Source organism: Phodopus roborovskii, unplaced genomic scaffold (assembly GCF_943737965.1).
Source record: "Phodopus roborovskii unplaced genomic scaffold, PHOROB, whole genome shotgun sequence".
Lineage (NCBI taxonomy): Eukaryota > Metazoa > Chordata > Mammalia > Rodentia > Cricetidae > Phodopus > Phodopus roborovskii.
Window position 1 is genome coordinate 18,721,866 of NW_026126410.1, and position 25,119 is coordinate 18,746,984.

A 25,119-nucleotide genomic window follows, 5' to 3' on the forward strand; every position below is an offset into this window, starting at 1 on the left:
ACATAATATATTGAATTTTATTTATTTGTGTGTGTGTGTGTGTGTGTGTTCTTGCACATGTGTAAGGAACCCAGAGGATTACATTTAGGAGTTGGTTCTCTCTTATCATGTTGAGTCCTGGGGATGGAACTGCAGTTGTCCAGCTTTGCCAACAGCACTGTCTTGATGGCCCAATGTTGAATTTTAAATGCCCTTTATTTCATGCTGTTCCAATTTCCCCAAGTATCCTGGTGTTTGACATCAGACTTTCACTATTACTACATGTCACTTGAAAAAGATTGAATTCTGTGTCATTATCAGAGATTAAGGAAGAAAACAGATGACAGGAATTAGCAAAGCCAAACAAAAATAACCCACCTTCCAAATTTCAGCAAATATTATCTGAAAGAGAGGGAGAAGGCAGGAGAGAGGGGGGAAGGAAGGAAAGAAGGAGAGAGCAGAGATGGATGGATAGATGAGCAGATGGATGGATGGATGGATGGATGAATAGATAATAAGAACAAAGACAAACTCCTGGGACTTGGCCATCCCTATCAGCTAAATCTGAAATCTACACTGTTAAATATGTAAGATCAGTTAGGGGCAGGGGACGTTTTATGGAAGCAACTGCCTTTTTTTTTTTTTTCTCTCTTCCTCATTTGACAGCATTTATTAAAAAAAAAAAAAAAAAAAAAAAAAAAAACATGGAAAAGGGGAAGGCAGACTCTTACCAGATACATCTCAATCAATTCTTCATAGATATTGTTTCCCTCTTAGACTTAATTATCCTCCTGCCTCAGCCTCCAGAGTAGGCAAGACTACAGGTGTATCCAATCTTGCCAAGCTTGATTTGTTTGGTTTGAACATGTCTATGTGTTCAATCAGCATCGAGGTGTAACTTCCTTGAGGCCAATTTCAAAGTGCCATTTAGAGTTCACAAAAAATTAGCAAGATTCAAAATGGGTAGTTTAAGAAAGCCCTGAGCAGCAAAGGAACGGGCAGTAATTTGGTAGAAGAGAGAAAGGACTAGACTTTTGAGCTAAGAATGGACAGTTTAATCATGGACAAAAAGACATACATAGGATAGCCTGCATAGGCAGAGCTGCTGTGGAAGCACATTCCAGGAAAATCTTAAGAGATTACTTTAATAATAAACCATGCATTCTTCAGCAAGCTGTCACGGGATTAACTACCCCTTTCTAGACTGGGAGCACAGTCCAGATTCCACCATACCCCACCACAAGCAGGTTTTGTGCAAACAACGATTGTTACGCGGCGACCGTGGTTTTTAAAAACATCGCATTTAATTTTTTTCCTACCTTAATTTTCTAAACAAATTTTGGTGGCGATTAAAAAAAAATCACGCTTGCCACAGTTGAACATCGGGGGGGGGGGGGAACTTTGGCATGCTTTTCCTTATGTGGAGATGTTCATTTTAGACTTACTGAAAAGTTAACAAAGTAGATGTGACAGGAAACAGCACCTCCTGGGATAAAAAGAGTTAAATTTATTTTCATTTCTTTTTTTCCCCCTACATAATGTGAGCAGAACATTGAGCTATTGCCAAGACCAATATCAGCACCCTAGAGATATAAAAATACACTTCAAACCAGAGCTCTCCACTCCTGGCTCTTTAGATATAAAACAAGGGTGTCCATTTAGAGCTGTAATGTTGAGCCCACTCCTCACAAATGAGCTGTTTGGGCCCAGATCTTCTCTTTACACTGAAGTTCACAGTGGATGAAACAATTTTCTTTATCTGGTTTCTAAGGCAAATTACTTCCTTTTGGTGGGAACAATTAAAACTTGTCTTAGAAACAGTCTTTGAACTATACTGATAAAAATATGGGCTTGGGTGGGCACTTCCAAGCTGAGGAATAATACATGCTTTTTGGAGACTTTTTTTTTTTTTTTTGTATTATCAATATTCTCATTTGCTTGAATGGACTGCCTTTTATTTTTTCTCATTTTTGAGCCTTTTGAAATTAAACCATTTCTATAGACTTCTGGATATTAGACACAAAGTGTGATGTGCACAGAAGTAGCAGAATTAAAGTCCTCACACAAGTGTTATGTCCTCACAGAACTAACAGGTAGACATCTTTTTTTTTTTTTTCCTTGAACTCACAGATATCTGCTTGCCTCTGCCTCCCAAATGCTGGGACTAAAGGCATAAAGCCCAGCATTTTTTTTTTTTTAATAATCACAGAAAATTACCTCAGAGGAATATTAAGAGTTGCCATTATCACCCCTCTTCTGTGCATACCCAGGTGTGGAGGGAATGCAGAGGTCAGGAGGGGCAGCATACTGGCCAGCTGTGCTGTTCTGTGTCCCTTGCTCTCCCAGCACATGGGCCTGACCTACTTGCAAGCAGACACCACCACTCACATTGAGTCACCTCAAATTACACAGTGGCTTTGCAGCTGGGGCTAGGCATGGACCACAAAATACATCCTTGGTGGGCCATAAGCCCAATTTGAACCCTTGGTTTTCAGTGTTAAGATGCAAATCCATTGTGTTGCTTACTCAATAAAATCAACAACCCATTCCATCCAAGTGACACTTTGTTACTTTCTATCAATCAGTACACTCTGCTTCCAATATATGGGGGAGGAGGAGGAATCGCAGGAGGGAAACAGACAAGAAGAGAAAGATGTATAAGAAAAAAAAGGATTAAATGAAATGAGAAAGCAAAGCAGAGTGGAGGAAAAGGAAATGGAGGGGACCTTCCCAAAGCATGATTCCCTATGCCTTAAAAAGCATCACCATTTCTATGGAAATTTGACAACTGTCCTGACTTTAAAATGCACAGAAAAGAAATTGCAAGCTTCTATATGGTTCCTGGAGTCCGCTCTTCCAGACGTCTACAACTGAGCTTTGAAAGTGACATTTTTGAACATCTCTTCTCATATCTCAAGGTTTTCATGCAGGAATTAAAAAAAAAAAAAAATGCTGTAGGAACTAGAAGTCAGTTCCACTGAAAGGAAATCCAGAATATAACTTCTTTATACCATAAATGTAGATTATTAGATGAGTTAGAAGGATGCTAAAGAGTTTCGTTTAGGCCAGCTTCACAGAGAGAACATGGCCTTGCATCTGTAGGCATGGTATTAAACTTCTACATAACTACATCCCATTACGTGGACACACGTAAGTTTCTCTCCCATTTAAGCACGTCCACATTTGCAATTAACGGACACTGATTTCTTTAAATGTGACAGTCCAGTCACATGCTCTGCTTTAGATAGGACAGATCGGACCTGGAACCCACCATCCCACGTAGGGAATGTAGGGAGTAAAGGCATTTCTTTGTTCAAAAGGCCCCCGGGCGGTTTGGGATGAATTCGTGTGGCAGTCCACTTGAAGTGGCGATCCAGGGAACGGATCTGTGAAATACAACTTAGTGGATCCCACCCCTTTCCGAGTTTCCCTTTCCTGTCCTTACGTGCACCCTTCCTGGCCCCCGTTAGTGTGAGGCTGCTGGCCCAGGCTGTGAACAGTCCTTTCTCTGGGTCCCTGCGGTCGCCCCCAGCTGGTCGGGCGCACGGAGCGCAGGAGGCTAGGTGGCTGGCTGCAGCGCGAGTTAATAAACAGTTAAGTTTGGAAGACTCCGTAACACGTTGAGGGGGAGTTACCAAGCCCAGGCAGCAAAAACATCCCGCCACATTCCTGGGGAGTCCTCAGCTGCCAGCATCTGATTAGAACCATATCTCTCTCCCCGGGAGTGGCCGCGCGGCACCGAGGCTCCCGGCCGGAGGCTATTTAAGCGGGGCCCACCGCGTCTTCTGCGCTGTAGCCTATAGACTCCAGGCGCGGGGAAGTCATGCTGGCTCCGCAGAGGCACTAGCTAGCCCGTGAGTAGCTCTGCCATTCTCCTTCCCGTTGGCTCCATTTTTGCCGACCCCCTTTCTCTCCTTTACTGGCTTCTCTCTTCCCACCCCTGTCTTGGCTGCAGACTTTGGGCGGTGGGGAAATCTCACAAATGAGACAGTATACTCCGGGGCAAGCAGCGGTTTTTTGGCCTGACATCTGTGGAATGCTTCCAAGGAATGCATTTTACCTTTGGGGTCCGACTCCAAACGCCCATCCTGTGACGTTTAAAGAGCCCGTGTTTGTGTGTGTGTGTGTGTGTGTGTGTGTGTGTGTGTGTGTGTGTGTGTGTGTGTGTGTGTGCGTGTGTGGTGTGTGTGTGTGTGTGTGTGTGTGTGTGTGTGTACAAGCGCAGAGTGCTTAAGGGCTTTGGGGACATCCCAGGGAGGACACCAGGGTGGCCGCTGACCACCTAATTAACTGCTGAAGGGTGTTCGGTTTTGCCTTGTGACAAAGGCTCGACGTGGTTTGTGCCTCTAAGGAGCTATTTTCTGCTGACTGACAGCATAGGGCATTAAAAATGTGAACTTTGTCTTACACCAGCATTCCTAGGAAACTATCTGCCCAAGCGACTTAACAAACTTGTCTTAAATCCCCGAAGCGTTTAAAAGCTGTTTTCTTGACGGTTGTAAACTAACTGCGAGGATTAAATAAGAATTCCAGAAAAAGGACGGAAAAAAAAATGTGTTAAAAGCTCAGAGTCCCAGTCAACATAGCGGTTTTCTTTGCAGCATAGAGCTGCATCTGTTATTTCTTCCTGCTCGCTCTCCTTCCTCACTTAATCCCGAGCCTGGAATTCGGCTCTGTAGAGGGTTTCAGATGGGAACTGCTTGAATCCCAAGGAAATTTAACTGGATTCGAAATACTTAAAGAAGCTGGATCTTATCTCCACCCCCGGGCACCCCCACACCCTTTCCTCTTTCTTCTTAGCCTGTGTTTGGAAGGAAGGGGGCCACTCTGTAAACCGAGAAGAGCAGGAGCAAGCCTCCAGACACATGGAAAGATTTAAAAATTATGGAGGGAGCAACTTCATGAATAGTAAATGTTGCCGTTGCGCTATAAAGTGACTTGATGAAAATAGTTCTGGCCCTAATAAGGCAAAGCAGATCAGTGGAGGGGGACCGAGGTACATACAACTCCCAACCTGAGCAGTGACAGAAGATTTGCCAAAATGTCTTGGAGATAGCTGATACGGCTCCAGGAATGGTTCTGGTGAGATGTATAGTCCATCATTCTTACAATCTTGAGGCCTGGGCTTTGCACACGGAAGCTTTGACTGGCTGTTCAGAAAGGAGGGACTAGCCAGGATTCTGGACTTGCTGCTACCAACTGGCTTGTCATGGTGCTCTCTTGTCCTAGATTAGGCTGCTTTACCCCATCCACCCAGGCAGCTACCACTCTACTCCCTTGACCTGAGGCAGGACATACCAGTGCTGGAAGGAATCGGGATTGTTGGGAATTCTGGCTTCCTGAGAGAAACAGCTTGGTATCTGGGAAAAGCAACGCACAGTTAACAAATCTCAGAGGTGAGATAAACTAGACCCCTTGAAAAAGGAGGTGTGGTGGTCTCTTGGGATATGTATTTCAGACACAGACCATTCTTCCATGTCCTTATTCACTTTGTCCTAAAGCTCACTGGATTCTTCCGCTTTTGACTAATAACAAATACCTTCTTTCCCTATGGCTAACTCCAGCCTTTTGTCCAATCTTTAGAAACTGTTCCTAGACTAGTATGTTCCCTCTTTCCCCTGAAGTCCTAGAGAAGGGGGGTCCAGCATCTTGGACATGCCTGGCGAGTCACTGAGCTGCTTCCCTAAGCCCTAAAATGGTTTTGATTTGCACTTCAGTCTAGACTTAAACCCATCATCCTCCTGCCTCTGTCCCGTGAGTGCTAGGATTGTAGGTAGAGTACCACACCTGGCTAAACTATGCCTTTTAACTATGGCCAGAAGAGACAGATTGTGGAGGAATGGGAGGAATGTCTTTCTAATGCAGATATGTTTATGGGGCTGGTGATGCTGATACCACAGTTTATCTCCACCTGAGGATGTAAAGGAGGCTGGGAAGGTAACCAAGGCATTGTTTTCAGGCCTTGCTGATTTGTGAAAAAAGAACATCCAGAGGCTTGCTCATTCGTTATTTCTTCTTTCCTTTTTTCTTTTGGTGTTTTGAGACAGTCTCAATGCATTTCTCTTCCCAGGCTGACACTGAACTTCTACTCTTTCAAGTCCTGAAATGATAGGCAAGCACCCCCATGCCTAGTTCAGAGTTTGCATTTCTAACAAAGACTTACTATAATTTTAGGGGTTAAACTGAAAGTCTAAATTCCTGTTCATTGGACCTGTTTCTTGTCTTACTCCATAGGTTAGATGGATTTTATTAAGCTTTGGGTGGAGGGAAACAGGAAGACAGGTATTGCTTTTAAGATACTTATTCGCATAGTGATGGGGTAAAGGCTTCCAGGAGCTACTACTGCCCATACCCCTGTTTTCTAAAATTTAAAAGACCAGGAAAGCATGGCTTGCTGGGTGGCATTCAGCCATCAGGAAGCATTGGGAGAAACTGCTCCTGGTGAGACCATGAGGAAGTTGCTCCTTCATTTCTCTCCTAGTCTGAGCCTAAGTCTACTACTACTTTAATCAAGTTAACTTGAAAACACCATGTGTTTCTTTACCTCCTTCTCTCCACTGGGGGGATTAATCACTCCTATTCTTGAAGACAAAGCTGGGATGCTGGAATGTGTGAAAAGCCTGCCCAAAGGAGTTCACAGGGGGCATGAGTTGCCCCCACTAGAAGACTTGCAAGGGGACTGGCCTAAGGGGTTATGCAAGGGACCTAAAGTATAAATAAGGTTTCCTATACTCAGGCAGAATTAGAATAGGAATTGGATTGGCAATATGAAACACCTGACTAGCAGAATGTGGTGCTTCATTTTGTTTTTGTTCTCCCTAGAGTTGTAATTTTTTCATAAAGTTGAAAAGCACTGCTACTGAATTGCAGAGGCTAGTCCAAGTCTCATTTAGAAGACAGAGGGTTCACATCAGATAAGTGTGCTTAAGAGAAATCTAAATCATGGTGGATTAATCATGTCAGTTAGAAACAAACTATCAGGTCTCCTCTTAAAGACAAAGCCGAAGTCAATAGTCCTGCTTAAGGGTACAAATGATGATGGATATCTTTTTCATTTGTGGTTTATTTATTTATTTATTCCAAGACAGGGTTTCTCTTTAGCTTTGGAGGCTGCTCAGTAGACCAGGCTAGCCTCGAACTCACAGTGATCCACCTGCCTCTGCTGGGGTTAAAGGCCAGCTGGATATCTTAAGGGACCACCAGCTCATTCATTTGTATACTAGCTCTGTCTGTCCTTCTGCCAACACAGAACAGTTGGGTAGTGGGTGAAGCATCCACACCACCACTCATAAGATGACCTTGGGCACACAGAATGACCTCTCAGTAGTTCTGTTTTCTTATCTGAGGAAGAACAATAGTACTTGGGGACACTGGGAAAATAGATTAATCTCTATCTTTTCCAATACTTTATTCTGTTTGTTTTTTTCTGCCCCCCCCCAACAACTGAATTAAGTGTCTTTGGGAACCCTGAAAGTAAATGGAGAATTTCTTAATCAAAAGTGACTACCATTCACCTATCTGAAAAAATGTCAATCATTCAAGTACTCAATAATAAGGAAGCCTGTGCATATGCTTGTGTTCATGCTAGAACAGACAGTTACTCTCTGTTCTCAGCATGGAAGCCTGCTATTTGGTTTGGTCAGAATGACCTCTGGTCTCATTTAAATCTTCCCCACACCCTTTCAGACTCCCTAAGGAGAAAGAATGAGCCTTCCCCTGAGGTCAGCATTCTAGCCAAGGAAGTGGGAAAGGAGGGACCACCCTGACTAAGCTAGTGTCTAGGCCAGGCCAGGCCCCAGTACTAACATGGCCCACATAGCTGGGCAGGTTGCCATGGTTATTCCCCTTCCTGCATCTTCCCACCACCCTGGGAGGAAACTTGCCTCTCTAGGGCAAGCAGAATCAGAACAAATTGCTTCCTGGTCTAAAAATGGAAGTTACTCAGTAAAGTAGGACCTCTCTCCATTCATTGCCCTTCCTCACCACTCAAATTTATTTTAATTCCAGTATAAAAGTTCTAATCTTTGCTAGCTCTTATATTATCTACATAACAACACATGAGGACTAATAAAGTTTCTGTTATTACCTCAGTATAGACATTGCTTGGCAATTTCTGTCCCTCTTACCCTGCACAAACTAGCTGGGGGCAAATGACCCTTGGCTGATGTAAGCTGGTGAGAATTCTCAGTAATGGGTCATGCCAACTTAATGTTTAGTTCTAGGGAAGTGACCAGGAAGCAGGAAGTGTGACAGCCATCTCTTAGATTTTCAAGAAATGTCAGAGAAATGGGTAAGGAAAAAATAGGAAGTAAGAATTCTAGAATATTGGGTCTATAATACTGTAAGAGGTAAGAAAGAGTGTGTTGCAAGTGTGAAGCAGGTGCCTATGTGTATAAACTCTGGGTTCACAACCCAACACTACAGAAAAGAAAGAAAATGAAATTAAAATGCTACTAAACATGGGAGAAGCTTGAGTGACAGGCAGAAGATTTAAGATGTTTTTCTTGGTAAAAGCTAGTCTGTTTTTCCTTAGGAATATGATGTAATACATTAGGTTGAAATACACCAGGATCTTCAGAGAACATATAAACTGCCATTTGTAAATGGATTTGTTAAAGCTAAAGTCACCCTTTCAGGACTGGACACATGGTGTATGCTTCACATCTAGGAAGAACTTCTTGTAGAGTGTGGTCTCCACTCTAGACTGATTGAACCAAGCCTGCAGGAGGCCTCACCCAGCCATAGTCTACAAACCTTTTATTTGATCTTAAGAGTAACAGTTATAATTCAGTTTTATGATTCAGTCATTCAATAGAAAGCATAACAACTTTCTTCAGTTCCTACAGTCATAGAAATAATAGAGCAAAACTATTTAAATATAATTATGTTTAGCTGCATATTGGATTGCAAAAAGATGAGAAAGCACATACCTACATTTTACCCGTTTGGCTTGCTTGATCCCAGGAAAATGAATATAATCCTTAGTTTTACCACATTGCCTCACTTCTAAATCCTTTCACCTAGGCTGAAGTTTTTAAAGAGTATAATTAATCTCCACTTATTAGGAGACTGTATCAGCCAACAGCTTTTGTAAAGGGGCTCCAGTAAACTACATCATTACCCTTAAACCAGATGGTTTTCTCTAGCCCACATTCTTTTACATTTGTTTTCCATGTCATGTCCAGAAGTGCAGACAGGAGCCTCCACTGTAAATAAATCTACTGCACTTGGATTTCAGAGAGCTGTGTGTCTTAGGAAGGATCAATCTATTCCTCCAGGTAACTTTCATTATTATAACTTGTAATAAAACAAAAAAGCTGGGCTGCGAATGTAACTCATTTGCTAGAGTGCTTATGTAACAGGCTCAAGACCTGGGGTTCAATCCTCATTCTGAACTAGTTGGAGCTCATGCAGGTAATCCCAGCATTGTAAAAGTGGAGGCAGGAAGATGAGAAGGTAAAGGGCCAGGTGTAGTGAGTCTGAGGCCAGCATAGGTTACTTATCTCAGAGAAAGATGTCTCCATTTCTTAGCTCCAGTATGATCATTTTGCTCCACATCAGATCCTGAAGATGAATTTAGTTGTAGTTTTAGTGTTTCTCTGAATATTTATGAAGAATCTAAGTGATACATGGTGTTGGGTCAGCAGTAGAGAAACAACAACCCCAGTGAGTAGAAGTTGAGGAAGAAATCTGCATCAGGTGAGGCCATACACACAAAATCTAGAGTTCTGCCAACCTGCAATAGAATGGCAGCCCTGGCATTTCTCAGAAATGCTACCAAAAGCCTGGCATGTGGCTTATTGATAAAGCTCTTACCAAGTATGTACAGGGCTCCGGATTTGATTCCCTTTTTTTTTTTTTTTTTTTAATAGTTCTTCAACATTCCCAACCCTTAGTTATGACACCCACCTTGCAAAACAGTCCTGAGAATGATTGGTATGGGTAGAGATCCCACCGACAGCTGAAGCTCACACCGTGTTATGTGAAAATAGATTAGAGAACTCAGTCTGAGATGGACAAGGTTAGTAGTGGTTCAGAACACGGACTCTGAACTACAAATGATGGCATCCACAAACCAGCTTTGCCATAACACAAGAAGTATAACATCTGAATTTCATTTTTCCTCTCAGTAAAATGAATTGACTCAAAGGTACAACTGAAGGGAAATGGAAAGTCCCTAGGAATGGCTGCTGATGCAGATAAGTGATTGCTGGAACTGCCATCCTCAGTGAAAAAGCTGGGCTCATGCTAGCAAACGGTCTTATGTTGTTGGTGAATTTTAAATAAGCTCAATTCTGACACTGAACACAGGGAGTTAAACCAGATTTCTTTCATATTTCAATATCATTAAATATAGGGGTCAAGCCATAGAATATGGCAATATTTCATAAACCGGAAGAGACCAACAAATGCTAAATTTCATCGTTTTACTTTGGTCTGATCAGGACAAAGGAGTATTTTTAAAGCCTAGAGTTAACTTATACCTAAAAACCTGAACATGAAAAGTAACCCACTCCTTTCTGTGTCCATATTGGGCATGGATGTTCACCTACATAACCTCATTTTTCTTTTTCCTTTCTCCATCTCCTTTTCCCCTTCCTCCTTTCTCTCACCCTCCCTATGACCTTCCCTATACCCTTCCCCCTCTTCCCTCCCTCCCTTCCTTTCTTCTCTCCACTTCTCTTCTCTCCCTCCCTTCCTTCCTTCTCTCCTTACTTTCTTTAGTAGGGACACAGGATCAGTAGCCCAAGCTGGCATCAAACTTCTCATCATTCTGCCTCAGTCTCCCAAGGGCTGCATAGGTATGCACTATCACACCCAGTTTTTACACTTTATGTTTTACTTGTTCTGTTTATGACCAAAGTCTGTTCTGACCATCTATGATATGCAATCCATATGTTAATAAATGTTTATGTTATCTTTTAGTGTTGTGGAAATAAGCCAAAATACATTTGCAACTGTCAGAGGTGTTGAATGGTAAAGAACACTGAACCAGTTATTTACTGTCCAAAGTCAGGATCAGAAATCAAAATGAATATACACACTAGGTCCTCTAATCTCTGTGGTTTAAGTGGAGGAAGCCTTGGCTGTTACATCACTACTGATTTTGTTGCTATTATTGTCATCATATTTGTTTGTTCCTCATCCTCTCCAAAATTAAATATTATAAATACAGCCCCACTTTTGAAGTGTAAAACAAATGGAAAGCTGGTTATGTGGTTCTTTCATCAATAGTTAATGATGTTCAATATTGAGTTCTACCAAGCCAGAGGTTGAACTATAGATAGGATTTTTCAGAAAAATCTAGATTGGCAGGTAGGTGGGTGGATGAATGGATGGATGGATGGATGGATGGACAGACTTGAATTGGAATGATAACTAATTTTACTTAGTATCCGAACTGTCTTCTGAAGTATAACTTGATGCAGAGATGTTATAATTAATCTCCCTCCCCCAAAAAAACCTGTTGGAAGATGTAATTCTGATTTGTTTAGCTGTAAAGAGTTATGATAACTAAATATTAGTTAAAATTCAAAATTGGATATAGCTATTGATTTTATACATATTAGCAGACACATGCTAATTATCACACACACACACACACACACACACACACACAAAATTTAGCTGGGTGTGGCACACAGCTTTAATCCCAGAACTGGGAGGCAGAGAACAGCATATATATGTAAGTTCTAGGACAGTCAGGGCTGTATAGAGAAACGTGGGAGAGAGAGGGAGAGAGGGAGAGAGAGAGAGAAAGGGAGAGAGAGAGAGAGAGAGAGAGAGAGAGAGAGAGAGAGAGAGAGAGAGAGTGCCTATGGTCCCAGCATTCAGGAAACAGAAGAACTTGAGTTCAAGGCCAGCCCAGGCAATATAGTGAAACTCTGTTGACAAAGATAAAATAAATTTAGAGAAAATGATAATCAACAAACAGAATTTTGTTTCATTGAGTGGTGTAGGGTATTTACATGAGTCCAGATGAATACAAAAAAGTCAGTAGTCTGTAATAATGGAATTACCCTTTAAGGAACTAAAGGAAGTCAAACATGCAAAAGTAAAATGAGAAAAGATGTTGTAGGAAGAAGTAGACAAGATACTCATGTAAGTGGGAAAGAATGGGCTATGCTCAAATAACTGTCCATTTTAACTAAGAGAGTACAGATGTAGAGCTAAGAAATGATAATGTATAGAAAGAAAACATGGAAGTTGTGGAAGTATGGTCTTTTCTTGCTAGATGTCTTCATTTAAGCAGAAAAACATGTTGACTCAGGTAAGTTAATCAGTCTAAGTTAGCAAAATGAGTATGAGTATGGGTTGCTTAGCAGTTGAAGAAAATCCTACTATCAAAGTAGGGCAAAGATTTGCCTGTTTTAATATTAAGGACCAAAGGGAAAGTGAGTATTGCTGTCATGTATCTATTTTGATTTGTTTGAGACAGATTCTATCTATGTAGCTCAGGCTAGCCTCTGCTTCACTGTATAGTTTGAGCTGGATTCAAATTTACCAATCTTTCCTGCCATTGGCCTTCCCAACCCCCAATCTCTGGAGCTGGAATTCGAATCCTGTACCACTACCTTCCATCTGTACATTAGTCTTCCTGTTTTAAAGTGCTATATATGCTCTTTATCAGACTCTCTAAAACTTAAAAAAGCAGAGTAACTAATTCCCTCACCTCAAACATTTTATTAAGGTTAGGGAAGAATTCTACATGAGTAGGAAAGTGATACAGTGAGTAAGAGACCAGTAGAGGCTTCTGGGACCATGCACCTTGAGTAACTTGGAATGACAGATTAGAATTACAGTGGGAGAAGGCAATCAGAGATGCAGGCTAAAACAGGAGCATCAGAAATATGGAAGGCATGGCTCTACTATATTTCTGTTAGGGTAAACAAAAAAGAATGGCTCATCTGGAAAGCTAATAGCTATGAATTTGTATGTCTGCAACCTGCTTACCGACTCTGGACCTTAGTTCGAGTACAAATGTAGTTAGGGAGCTTGATTGATTAAAAAATCAGGAAGGCTAATCCAGTAGGCACTTCTACATAAGGCCTCCAGAAAAGCTGACCTCGTATAACTAGAGTCACTTAAATCTTGTGTTGTCACTGGAACTCTTTGAAAAGATGAAAAGTATTTAATCATTGCACTTGTTTGACTTTAAGTATTTTGAGTATATTAAGGAATAACATAATATCTGTAGAGAAAGTAAAGTACAATATACCATGATATAACAAGCAATGTGACCATGAAGCAAGGTTGGGGAAGAATGCTGGAACTTAGGAAAGAGGAAGGAAAATGGGAAGATGAGAAGCATGAAAACAAAAGACAGCTGTGAAAAACAATGAGTCAAAATTTTGACACTTTAAGTAAATGTGTGAAAAATCTAGAATGAAATCCATTTCATTCCAAGCTATAGACAATACTCCTGTAGATTTTATAGGCACATTCTGGTACAATATAAATTTTATTAAGTGTCTTCCCAGTTCACGTACAGTAATGCGAACACAGAGCTTCTGGTGTGAGGACTCTGCTATAGAATAAAGGACACAGTCATATTCTGTTTGAGAATCTGGATGCAGAGGTTTCCTGCAGCCACCATTTGTGGATGCTTCTAGAGGTTCCAGGTGAATGCACTTGTAACTAGGTAGTTCCCTTTAACCAAAGCTAGCTTGAGGGAGTTGGGAGAGAGAGAAGGTTACATTTTCCTGATACCTGTTTCATTTGAATAAGGAGTTTGCCTCATCTGAAAATGACTTTCTTGAGACTTCAGGATATGGTAACGTGTTTGGTACAAGATGCAGACATTGATATCTCCTCTCAGTTGTTTATGCTTCTCCAGTGCTGAAACTGATTGCTAGATGAACGCAATGTTTCCTTCTGTTGGTTTTTGAAGCTAGTGATGACTTAGATCTTAGAATTTTAAGTTAATTCTTACAGAAAATACTGCATATACTCTTTAATGGCCCTACCTTGCACAGTTCTTCCTTCTATAGCTCATTGCCACAAAGTTGTTCCTTGAGACTGCAGTATGGCCATACGAGATTTAAAATTGTTAGTGAGATAGTCTGTACATTAAGGTGGTCTCATACCATTGTTCATATCAGTAAGAGATCAATTCATGTAGAATTTCGTGAAGTAGTGTCATTTTGTTTTCTTCCTAAATGTTGATAGCAAAGAAGGTTTTCATGCTAAGTGGAAACATCTTCAAAACATTTATCATTGATTCTAACAAACATTTCTTGTCCTATGCCACAAATACCTTAAGAGTAAAGACCATGTCTTCTTTGTTATTGTATACATAAGATAATACAGTGCTTGGCACACAGTAGGTATTCAATAAATGACCAGATGGCCAGGTGAGTAAGTAATTCAAGCCACTCTCATTTTTATGACTTACTTGTAATTTGCTATAGACTGAGCATAACAGTAAAATTTCAGCTTTCCTTTATCTATTAGTATAACTAAAACAATTATGAACCCTGTTTTAACTTTATGGTAATTTATAATGAGCAGTATCCACATGTACTCCTACTTATATCTGCTCAGGACCTGAGAAAGACAGACAAGGTGTTACTAAAATTCTCCAGATGATGTCAGATCTCCAAGTTATTGGGTTAAGTCATTGGAGTATTCATTGCCACTCAAAAGCCTGCTTTACCTAGTGGATGTAACCCCCTGGCTAATAAGTTACACTTAATGGTTTCCAGGCTGATAGTCCATCCAAGGACAGCTTCTCATTATTCCTTTGTTTCATGATCTACATACATCCACTATCAAAATTGAGAATTGATTTTGTTTTGCTTTGCTTTTTTTTTTTTTGAGACAGAGTCTGGCGTGATAGCTCAGGATGGTCTGGAACTTACTGTGTAGCCCAAGCTGACCTCCTCCTGCCTTAGCTGGTTCCATCCAACTCCACTGATGGAATTATAGATGTAAGCCACCACATCCAGTGAGAAACTTAATTTTTAAAATTTGTTTGTGCAGCTGGACTGTGATTTAAGATGCACTTTCCACTAGCCCTCCGAAAGTGCTCAGAGCACCACACTGCCAGCTCATTACTCTCTAGACTGCTCCCAGTGTGTTCAAGAACATAACTAGAAACCAAAAACAGGTCATGGCCTAACCAACATCAAAATGCTACCATCAAAGCAATTTTTCAAAGCTTAATTATTTGATTCAAAGATTACTGTTCAGTGGTTAAGATGTTTGCTTATTCAACTGAAATTCAGACCCTGGCAGCCATATTTAGCAACTCACAAACACCTGTAACTCTAATTACTAGGAATCAATCTTATGTGTCTTCTGGTCTCCCTAGACATTTGCACACACATGTTCAAACACACACGTGTGCACACACGCGCGCACACACATGCACACGTGCCCGTACAACACAAATCCAAAAAAAAAATTTTTTTTTTAAATAATCTTACTGTTAGAATTTTTAATTTATCAGTAGATTTTCTTAGCAGGTTTAGATGAGTATCAGTAAAATGGTGTCCAAGATGACATTGTTGCAATCTGGCCATGGGCACTGCTCTAGACACATCCAGATGCTCTTGGTGGGTGTCACTGAGTTCTGAGAGACTCACCTAATTATCTTTCTTGGATGCTGAAGACCAACCCCAGGCCCTCACGCATACTAGCATCCTAGGTGCATTCTTCATCATTGCAATGTTTAAGTTCTAGCTGAGTTTTAAATACTGCTCTCTGATACATTAACACATCTCCAGAAAAAATATTATTTTAAAAATAAAAGCACATGCCACCCCAACCTCACATTCTAACTGTATAAGAGTTAGCAATGGCCTGCCCTTCCTTACCAACCTTTCCTTAATACTGATGTTTCCAGATTTTCAATAGTTATAGAAGAAACAGAGTGGGAAAACATACTGCTTCAAATAAGACAGAATGATGTGGTTATTTTAGTCCATAGCTGCCTTTAACAAAAGATGCCCTTGTTTTGTTTCCTAAGTTGACACTTCACAATGTCATTTCACTTCTAAAATAGGCATTTTTGAAGATAAGGTGGGTCATAGAATAAAGGGCGTAAAATAGAATGGCCTTTGGCTTTTATGAAAGTCACTTTTAGGATGCAGTTTATTTGAAGTTTGAGGGTTGTTGGCATCATTGCTCATCTAGAAGGGATGACCTTGAATCTGACATTTGAGACTGTTAGACCTTAACCTTTTGATGAAAAGGCGTCTCCCCAGGAGATTAGTCAAGTATTTAAATAAAAGAAACCGGCAGTGTTGAATCATTCAAAGTGGCACATCCACGAAGCTATCATACTACAAAGCTATCTGACCCTTTGATGCCTTCCTGTGAGTACTCAGATTTGTCACTACCCCAACCTGGACACCATCACTCAACCTCAGTCTTCCCTGTACTGTCTAGACAAAATAGGACGCCGCAAACTCACCGTAATCCAGCTTGACCTGACTCTCAACCTTTTCCCTGGCCTCATAATCACCCAATCCTATATCCTTACTCAGGTGATATAAGTACTCTTTATTCCTTGCTAAGAATTCTTATTTCCCAGACAGATTTTCTGACCTGTACAAGTTGCACCCAGCCCTGGGGGTGGGGTTGGGGGATTGGATGTGTGTGTGGGGGGGTGCTTGATTAATAATTTCTTCTGCCTGTGGTGCTCCAAGGCACAGGTTGAGGCAAAAGCATCAGAAGCAAGGATGCTTAATTCTTGCAAGTCAGCTTTCCTCATCAAATAGGAATAATACCAAAGAATTGCATGAGAGCATTATGGTATGTGATGAACATTTGATATTTCTAAACCATCCCCAGTGATGTTCTGCAAAATTCCTGGGCTGCTCTGCTTTTCCTTAACAGATCATGTATCCCCTTAAGAAAACATGTATTCCATTTACATTTTGTTCTGTCTGCAATAGTGCAGACTTGTCAGGAAAGGGATCTCCATTTTGCCCATGGATATACCCAAGAATTCTCACCACACACCAGGAACACATATTCATTCTATGATTTACCTTGCTGGTATGTATCAGAGGCATATTCAAAGGGATGCACCCCCTATTTCAACAGGGTTGTGTGTAGCTCTGACTGATCTCAAACTCACTGTGTAACTGAGAAGGTTGTTGAATTTCTGATCCCCTTCCCTCTACCTACAGAGCAAGGGGTATAGGTTCCACCTTTCAATTTCTAATGACAAGCTGCAAGATTCTGTACCTGTTAAGCAAATGGTACAGTTTTAGCGATGCTGAATGAAGGGACTTGTGCATGCTAGGCAAGTACACTAGAAACTATTTTTCTCCTATAAGAAAATCTCTTAGATCAGAGTAGGTGTAAAGTGGAATTTAGGGTAGAGAACCCCAAAACCAGAGAGTCTGATTCTAGAAAAGAAGCTTTATTCATACACATGTCTAGTAATTTCCTTGAAATAAGATTTTTGCTTCTTTTAGAAGGACAGACCAGTTTCTCTCTCAGTTTTTCCTGATGGAGCTAATTATTTGAATTTCTACAAAATGTGACTTACTGAAGATATTGTAAGCTAACACAGCAACTGTAAACAATCACAAAATTCAGATTCACTCAAAGTCTTTGGAGTTTGGAAGAGTTCTATCACAACCTTTGAGAATCTGCCTTAACTTCCTTGTCTATAATTTTGAGTCTTTTTAAATAAAGATTGGATTAGAGATTTAATAATGGCTTTCAAAAGAGACTTCTCTTTGAATAGGGCTATAGAGTGCAGCTAAGGAAACAAATCATAGAATTGCATTCTTTGATACTAAAAGTGCCTACAAAAAAAAAAAAAAAAGAGTCAAATCAGATGATACCATAGAAAGAAGACTTCAGTTAATGCTTGCAGACCAACTCAAATTGCTTTGAAATGATGAGCTTAATAGAGACCACGAAGAAAGGCTACAAATGGAACCCCAGTCTAATCCATGATTCCACCTCACCCCCCCCCCATTTTTGTAAATATGGAAGTACCATTTGCTTAGCAAGTACAGAATCTTTCAGCTTGTCATTAGAAACTGAAAGAGCAGAGGAGAGGGCTCTGAAAGAACATTCAGGCTAATAATAAACATTTGCTTAAACACTGCATTTTTTTTTTTAACTAACCAAGGAAATCTCCATTAAAAGTGACTCACTGAAGTTGGAATTCTTGTGGACTCTAACAGAATCCCTTTTAGTGCAATATAAGAAGAAACATCTAAATCATCAATGGCCAACAGGCTTCAAGTGGAGCCCAGCAAAGTGCCCTTCACTAAAGAATTGTTCTTATCTGTTCATCTTGAACTAGAACTATATACTAAATAGACCCCTGTGGTTACTTTCTGGGATCCTAAGGAGGTAATGAACCTGGTCAGATGGTGAACATTCAACAGCCCAGAGAAAGAAGCACTTCTTCCCATCTGCTTATTGTAGAAAGGCACAGGTTAAGTCAGGGAAGTGTGTGTGTGTGTGAGAGAGTGTGTGTCCTGTTGTTTTTGGTTATCTGTTTGTTTTGTTTTGACTTGAAAGAGTCTCATTGGGTAACCCTGGCTGGCCTGCACCTCAGAGATCTGCCTGCCTTCTGTCTTCTAAGTAATGGGATTAAAAAAAAGGCATATGCCATCATACCCAGCAGATAAATTGTTTTTGTACAACTATTTGAAAAAAAAGTCATCCCTCCCCCCTTTCAATCCTGCTAGAAGAAATGACTTAACATGACTTAATATGTTGACCTAAGAGGAATATATATGTACATACATAATACATACATACATACATACATACATATACATATTCAGTCTTTCTGAACTCTGGAGCAAACTATTTAAGATTTATACAGAATAAGGTAATTCTTAAGGTTCTTAGAAATTTATAATCAGAAAAGAAAGCAGTGAGCTCTGCCTTCATTTCCCAGGAAGACTTAGTTCTCTGAAATACTTCATTCCATTTCCCTCTTTCTTGTTGAGATTATGCAACCAAGTGGCCAAAGGTGACAGAGAAATTGGATTCCTGAAGGCCATTGTAGATGAAGCATATTGTTTAAGTGATTAGAGCCTCACAGGTATGACTATCTTAAAAATCTGTCCTTCACTGGGTCCTTTCAATCATCCTTTCACACCTGCTAAATTTACTTATATGCCATCTTATGTAGTTGATCTTGCACTCAGTCTGTGGTAGTTTATTATTTTGTCTACATAACCACAAGCACAATTTAAAAGCTAACATAGGTTAGCTATGTCAGGACATTTTTGTATCATACATTCTAAAATTTCAAGACTGGGATAGAATTTGTATATTATATCAAGAAGCAAGTTTCTATACTGAAACCTGTACTGATAGGCATTTCATATCTAGTGACCTACTTAATTTGGCCAGGAGTCAAGGTATAATAAATGAGCCTAAACATTCTTATTTTGTTGGGAAGAGTTATCCTGAATTTTTAGGTAACATTCTAGAAGCTTCCTAACATAAGTATGCTAGGACACTGTTATTCATATAATACAAGAAAAGATTGGTTCCTGGGTTCCTGGTTCCTTGAGATGAAATCTCTCTTGCCCAAGCATATCTCCAACCTTTGGGCTCAAATAATCCTCTTGTCTTGATCTCCCCAAAGAATCTGGTACTAAAAGTATACACAACATCCTCAATGCCTAGATACTTTTAAATGACCCTTTCATTTCATTTAAAAGCAACAAAATCTGCTATAACAAAATGAGCTGAATCATTACAAACCATCTTTAATGTGACATTTAATATTCTCAGCACACAAGATGACAGTAAATAGGAGGTTAATTTTTAAAAAATTCTATCATTAGCCATTGAGGTTAGCATGGTCACCAGTATTCTTGGAGATGAAGCTTGATGCCTTGTTGGCAAAATCTTACCCAGCTGGAATAGATTCTATCAAACAAGGAAATGTGGGCAGGGTAAATTTCTCATGGAAGGTTATTGCCAGCCCTCAGGGTAGACTGAACACCAAAACAAAGGACATATTTTACCAGGGAGGCCACCTAGAATCTGGAGATGGCACATTAGAATCACAGCATGTAAACCAGTTTTGAATTCAGTCTACAGAGGCTTACTGCCACCTTTTTCCAGAAGTCTGGTCTAGACATAGAGGAGTAGCAGGCACACAACTTAGTTTCACTGACTGTAAACTATCATTGCACCCATCCCAGTTTAACTGCTCTGTACTGATGTGACAAGGCAGCTGGATCCTTCTTCCTTTAAAATCTTAAGACCTCAGTATGTGTCTGAAACCTGAGTTACAGAAAGGGGGGAGCCACACTCAGGCATTGGCTTTCTGGGTTATGTGAATGTGGGGCTCTGCCTGGGAAGGGAAATCTCTTAGGGATTTATATCATTCAGCCAGAAAGAAACCAAATATCAGGCGGTATTTCTTGCACTGGTTTGTGGAAGAGGAAAAGCTTAAGATTCTTTCCTCTTTTAGAGCACCCTGGTGTGGTTATAAAATCATAACACAATTCTGCTGGTGTGTGGCTCTGCATTTATAACCTAGGGTTTCAAATACAGACAGATCCTTTATAAATAGCAGGCTTTCTGTAACTCCTAACATCGGATAGAGTTCCAGGGTGACTAATGGAACATGAATAAAGACTGAAATGTGTTTACTTGGATTGTGTGCACACTCATCTGTAGGTGAATATTGATTGTTTCCTTGGGTTCACACAGATGGGCTACATGTCCTACCAGGTTATCTCCTATGGGAATGGACAAATACACATTGGACAGCCTTGAAAATAAACTTCTAAGTTTCCTTAATATGATTTCATTTAAAAATTACCTTTGAGTTAAGAAAATGAGCTTTGGTGACGCATCACACCTAACTTACTTTGAAAAAGTGCAAATACTCTTTTTCTTTCCCAGAAATTCAAAAGTTGTATGGCTGAGTACTTTTCCTCATCAAACTCTTGATTTCATTTTGTTCTTTTAATTTTTGAGATTGTAATTTAATTCCCTTTCCTTCCTCCCCAAAATCCCTGCCCACTCTCCTTCAAATTCATTGCCTCTTTTTTCATCAATTGTTATTGCATCCACATATGAGTTTGTAAATAAATATATAATCCTAAATATAACCTGTTGAGTCCATATAATGTTACTCAACATGTATGTTTTCAGTACTGGCCATTTGGCAAACGGGCATGCTTATCCTTGGGCATTCACTTCTTCTAGCTTTACTTGGTGCCTGTGTAGGGTGGAGGCCTCATGCCTCACCCCTGCAGTTTGACATGTTTGTTAGTGTCCTCCTTGTTCAACTCAAGTTTGGGCTGTCATGGCAATGGCACTTTATGGATAGAGCTTTTGATGTTACTAGAAGAAACCGATCTCTGATTCTTCAGCCCTTACAGTCTTTCTGCCCCCTCTTCCTCAATGTTCCTCGTGGTGTGGGAGTGATCTGTAGATGTAATTACTGGACTGGGCTCCACAACTCTTGTGCTTTGATTGGTTCTGGTTTTTAAGTAGTAGTCTCTTGCAAAGTCTTGCAAAGTTCAAACATAGAATCTTTGCAATATTTAGATGTCAAGTGTAAAGTGTTTTATATGTTCAGTGTGGTTTTGTATCAGTCCATGAGACTTTTATTCAAATTACTCCCCAAAGCCTTATGAAGATTCTAAAATGTGCATGTCAGTAGTTATATTTTTTTAAAGGAGGAAAGCATTAAAATACTTCATGTAAGTTGCTCACTCTTTAGAAAACTTTCTGCCAGGATGACGATTTACAGAAAGAAGCAGTGTTAGTATCTGATGATACAAGATGGAGTTTTTTCTGTTTAAAGTCTTTTTGTTGGTGGTGGGTTTTTTTGTTTTTTTTGTTTTTGTTTTTTGTGTTTCTTTGTTGTTTGTTTTTTACCTTGAGATGGGGTTTCACTAATGTAGCCCAAACTGGCTTCCAACTCAAGAACCCTATCTCAGGCTCTCAAAATGTTGAAGTATAGGTATGTACTACCAAAAGAGTTGTTCTAAATCAGTGTTTTTCAAGTTAGTTTAGCTCACCCATCCCCAGTTTTTCATGAATAAATTTGCTTTTTAAAATTATCTTATCAAATATGGTTGATGCCACTTCTACCAAAGTCACTGTGGCATAGTCTTGAATCCTATCATGGCTACTAACTGCAGGTGATTTGTCTATGTTTTTATTCCCCTTCAAGTGATAGAGGGGTAGGTATGCTGTTGATGGTTCTGCTGTAGCTTCACAGTGGGTTGGAGAAGGACTTGGGAGCATTCTGGTATATTCCCATGGGCTCTCTGAATCATTTCACACAGTGCTTCCTACCCATTAGTGACTGTATCAGAAGTTCAAAGTACTAAAGTTTCATTTCACAGGGGTTAGAGAGAAGCCTGGCATTTGAGCCAGGACGTTCCTGTTCTCCATCTACCCCAAAGGAACCCTCCCTTCCCTATCCCCTACCTGAGTCAGATGACTATAATCCATTGGCCTCTACCCAGAAATGCTTTGGCTGAAGGTCCAAACTTGATTTTCAAGTTCCCAGCCACCTTTGAGCTCTAAAGTTCAAAATATGCAAGGAAGAGCAGTTCATGTCAAGCTCTCATCTCCCCCAGAGAGCCATGCTCTCCTTTCGCTCAGAATCATAGACTTCCTTCCTATAATCCTTTCCTCGGAATCCATAGGCATCACTCAGGGCTTGTCCCATGAGTAGGTTTGACTATGCCTAAATGGAAGACAGAAAGGAATGATGTAGCTTAAGATTATTCTCAGTACACCCTTGAGCTCCAAAACACAGTGTTTACCTTGCTGACCTCTCTTGTCTTGATAGACAGTGCAGAGGGGGACAATAGTGTGTAGGGAAATAAATACTGCATTGTTAGGAATCTGTGTCCAATAATCTCAAATGCAGAGCTCTGGCACAGTGTTCTGTCTGCTAGATAAAGAGCCCCACTATGCTCTCTCTTTAAATATTCCCAGTGAATGTTCCACATCCCAGTGTAAGGGCAACTATGACAGAACTGAGCCCAAACAATCAGTGCTAGCAATGAGAAGCAATGACAAAGGTGATTTTTGAAGCTCTCTGATTCCCATAAGCCAAAATCTCAAAGCCACTTCCTTCTCCTTGTAGAATTGAATTACAGGACAGGGCTGGATTCCGGTTTTCCTGTTTCACCTAAGCTACAGGAGGTCAGACTTGGGAGGAGTAGAACGTTTCTTCTTAAACAATAATGGGCCAAGATATTGAAGCTAAGATGCATGTATGCAAGTGCTTTTTGTTTGTTTGCTTGTTTTTTGTGTTTGTTTGTTTGTTTGTTTGTTTAGATAAGGTCTCACTATATAGGGCAGATTGGATTCAAACTCAAAGGAACCCACTTCAATTGGCCAAATGCTGAGCTTATAATCAGGGCTGCCCCACCTGGCTATGGATATATTTTCTATCATCTAACTTATGCTTTATGTCCATACCAAAAACATTCCACATGAGCAGAAAACCAGAGGAATAGTCCACCAGTACCCTCTTTCCTAGAATCAATTAGGTAAAGGAGCCTCTTTGCTTGGTTTCAAACAGGTGTATTAACTGTATTGAGGTTTCCCAAGGGACTGGAGCAGACTGTGGTTAGTAATGCTAATGGAGAGAAGAGGTTAAGTGTGCAAAACAACAGTCAGTGTGCTGAAACCATTGGGTAACACATACCTTAAAAAACAGTCATCTACTTGACTTTGGTCTGAGCTGTGAGCACTTTTCAGACGCTCAGTGAATAGGTTGGCACAGGCAGTCTACAGAATGGACCTTAATATGGGTACACAAAGCTCCCTTAAAACTTAGTCCTCCCAAACACCAATTATGATAATTACTTCCTCCAGCTCAAAAGGGAACTATTGCTAATACAAAAATTGTTTTTGGAGTGAAAACGGCAGGGGGGTGCAGGGAGGATGGTGGGGACACAAAGTGAGCCAAAAATACTAAAAGTTATCAACTTTACAACTCAAATTTTGTTTCATGCCGAGACAGACAGACAGCACACACACACACACACACACACACACACACACACACACACACACACACGGGGGTGGGGGGGGAGTGTAAAAAGGCCATAGTATTGCATAGTAGAGAGTGTACTGAACTAAGAACTAAATTTAAAGCCTTTGATCTGTGACTTGTGTCCAGACCCAGCCAAAGCAGCCAAATCCAAAGGCCAGTTTGACCAAGTATGATATTTCTGCTACCTGGGCCGGGGATTGGAAAGAATCCAGTGACAATGTAGAATAAGATGGTACAAAACCCTTAAACTCTTTTTCTGTTTTGGCTCAAGACTATAAACACTTATAGATAAGTTGTTTTCTTGATCTTTCCTTGGTGTGCCTACTAAACAGCTTGGTTTGGTTTGTGCTGGTTTGTGTTGGGTTGGCTATGGTGTAGTGGGTGGACCCTAGGAACTCGAATGCTGGCAGCATTCTCCAACTGAGATACATTTCACCTCTAGTCTTAGAAGACTTCTTTTTGGTAGAGCCTCTATATAATGAGCTTTGCATGGTTTGCTTTTAAAAAAAATAAGTTTAAAAACAGACACATTATACTCTCTAGGAATAAATAGTGCATTCTGGGAACTAGATTTTTACTGGTACTAGCTTTATCCCAGCCAGCTTTTAATTGATACAAGTTCTTTGCCCCAAGTTTCCTAAATAGTGAATAAAATCTGCTAGACAGAAGTAACTCAGAATAAGTCCTGTCCCTGTATCCCATGAGAACATGACTCTGTAGGCCCTTAAGCCTGAGTTAGGCAGGAGATGGCTGGCTTGCACTTGGATACATCCTCCCACATTTCCACCTATATCATTAACTAAAGTATGTCTTCCCATGTTTTGAGATACTAACCAATTGAAACCCCTGCTGTGGAAAAGCTGTGTTGGCTACCGTGCAATATTGTACAACATATACAGCATTAGGACGCTGTGGCTTAACCATAGCTGCATTTGTTGAACACTGGCTTGTTTATATATATGTATGTATGTATGTATGTATGTATGTATATATATATATACTTGTTTACATATATAGGGAGAGATAGAAAGAGAGATTTACATATATATATAGATAGAGAGATTCACACACACAAACATGTATATATATTTACATACATATATATGTATACACACACACACACATACCACACATACACACACACACACAAGCACACACAT

General features: G+C 40.3%; 1 protein-coding gene across 1 annotated transcript in view; it reads left to right on the top strand.

Moving 5' to 3' along the window:
• Positions 1-3,597: 3,597 nt before the first annotated feature.
• The window catches only part of Dab2 (DAB adaptor protein 2), a 51,106-nt gene continuing 29,584 nt past the window's right edge, over positions 3,598-25,119 (top strand). Inside the window, exon 1 of the mRNA XM_051182502.1 lies at positions 3,598-3,833. The gene's annotated coding sequence lies outside the window, so the exon portion shown is untranslated. The remainder of the gene's footprint in view (positions 3,834-25,119) is intronic.